We start from the raw sequence: 2,500 nt of genomic DNA, 5'->3' as shown, positions 1-2,500 counted from the left end.
GTGTGCCAGGAGCAGGCGCTCAAAAGACTTCATTACCACAGATGTAAGGGCGACCGGTCTGTAATCATTTAGTCCTGTTGGCCTTAGCTTTTTGGGCACAGCGATGATGGTGGAGGACTTGAGACAGGCTGGTACATGGCATGTCTCCAGGGAGGTGTTAAAGATGTTGGTGAACACCGGAGACAGCTGGTCAGCGCAGTGCCTGAGGGTGGCTGGAGAGACAGAGTCCGGCCCGGCTGCTTTGCGTGGATTCTGCCTCTTGAAAAGCCCATTAACTTCTCCCTCCTGAAAGGAGAGAGTCGTTTCTGTAGTATGGGTGGGGGATGGGGCCTCTTGGGTGGGAAGGGGTGGTTCAGGACAGTCCAATTGTCTTTCAAATCTACGGTAGAACTCGTTCAGGTCGTTGGCTAGGCGGGAGTCGTTAGTGGTGTGGGGCGCTCTGGGTTTGTAGTTGGTGATGTGCCTGAGCCCTTTGGCAGACAGAAGCAGCGTCGTTAGTAGAGAACTGGTGTTTTAGTGTCTCTGAGTACAGTCGTTTAGCCTCTCTCACCGCTTTGCTAAACCTGTTCTTCGACTCCTTGAATCTGTCTCTATCCCCACTCCTAAACGCTTCCTCCTTCTCCAACCTCAACCTTTTGAGCTTTGCTGAGAACCAGGGCTTGTTGTTGTTAAAGTTCACCCTGGTACGTGTTGGGATACAGCAGTCCTCACAGAAGCTGATGTACACAGCCTCTGTGAGTTCATCCAGACTATTGGTAGCAGTCGTGAACATATCCCAGTCAGTACAGTCTAAGCACGCCCGCAAATCTTCCACAGCCTCACTGGTCCACTGTTTAGATGTCCTCACAGCAGGTTTACAGAGTTTTAGTTGCTGCCTGTATGCACGAATCAGGTGGACCAAGGGAGTTCTGTGCGAGCCGAACAGCCCCGTGACCCACAAGAGAAACATCCCCGCCAAATTCGAGCGTTTGACGGGGTCTATCCGTGAAAAAATATTCACGTTTTTGAGTGCACATGCATTTCTGCTGCAAATGCCTCTGGAAGTTTCATGCCGTTCGTATGCCAATTGTGGCAACACGAAAATGACCCGTTTTCCCATTCCGAGGGATTTCTGTGCGACCCTAACAGCCCCGTGAGCCACAAGAGACACATCCCCGCCAATTTCTAGCGTTTCACGGGGTCTATCCGTGAAAAATATAGACGTTTTTGAGTGCACATGCATTTCTGCTGCAGATGCCTCTGGAAGTTTCATGCCGTTCGTACGCAATGTGGCAACACGAAAATGACCCCTTTTCCCATTCCGAGGGATTTCTGTGCGACCCTAACTAACAGCGCCCGTGAGCCACAAGAGAGACATCCCCGCCAATTTATAGCGTTTCACGGGGTCTATCCGTGAAAAATATAGACGTTTTTGAGTGCACATGCATTCCTGCTGCAAATGCCTCTGGAAGTTTCATGCCGTTCCTATGCAATGTGGCCACACAAAAATGACCCGTTTTCCCATTCCGAGGCATTTCTGTGCGACCCTAACAGCCCCGTGAGCCACAAGAGAGACATCCCCGCCAACTTCTAGCGTTTGACGGGGTCTATGCGTGAAAAATATTAAAATTTTTGAGTGCACGTGCCTTTCTGCTGCAAATGCCTCTGGAAGTTTCATGGCGTTCCTATGCAATGTGGCAACACGAAAATGACCCCTTTTCCCATTCCGAGGGAGTTCTGTGCCACCCTAACAGCCCCGTGAGCCACAAGAGACACATCCCCGCCAATTTCTAGCGTTTCACGGGGTCTATCCGTGAAACATATAGAAGTTTTTGAGTGCACATGCATTCCTGCTGCAAATGCCTCTGGAAGTTTCATGCGGTTCGTACGCAATGTGGCAACACGAAAATGACCCGTTTTCCCATTCCCAGGGATTTCTGTGCGACCCGAACAGCCCCGTGAGCCACAAGAGACACATCCCCGCCAATTTCTAGCGTTTCACGGGGTCTATCCGTGAAAAATATCAATTTTTTTTGACTGCACATGCATTTCTGCTGCAAATGCCTCTGGAAGTTGCATGCGGTTCGCATGCAATGTGGCGACACGAAAATGACCCGTTTTCCCATTCCGAGGGATTTCTGTGCCACCCTAACAGCCCCGTGAGCCACAAGAGAGACATCCCCGCCAATTTCTAGCGTATCACGGGGTCTATCCGTGAGAAATATTCACTTTTTTGAGTGCACATGCATTCCTGCTGCAAATGCCTCTGGAAGTTTCATGCGGTTCGTATGCAATGTGGCGACACGAAAATGACCCGTTTTCCCATTCCGAGGGATTTCTGTGCCACCCTAACAGCCCCGTGAGCCACAAGAGAGACATCCCCGCCCACTTCTAGCGTTTCACGGGGTCTCTCCGTGAAAAATATCACATTTTTTGAGTGCACATGCATTCCTGCTGCAAATGCCTCTGGAAGTTTCATGCGGTTCGCATGCAATGTGGCGACACGAAAATGACCCGTTTT

Source organism: Petromyzon marinus, unplaced genomic scaffold, assembly GCF_048934315.1.
Source record: "Petromyzon marinus isolate PM22_M1 ecotype Great Lakes invasive population unplaced genomic scaffold, UKy_Petmar_22M1.pri1.0 PM_G_Scaffold_6, whole genome shotgun sequence".
NCBI classification, from domain to species: domain Eukaryota; kingdom Metazoa; phylum Chordata; class Hyperoartia; order Petromyzontiformes; family Petromyzontidae; genus Petromyzon; species Petromyzon marinus.
This window is presented reverse-complemented; position numbering follows the sequence as displayed.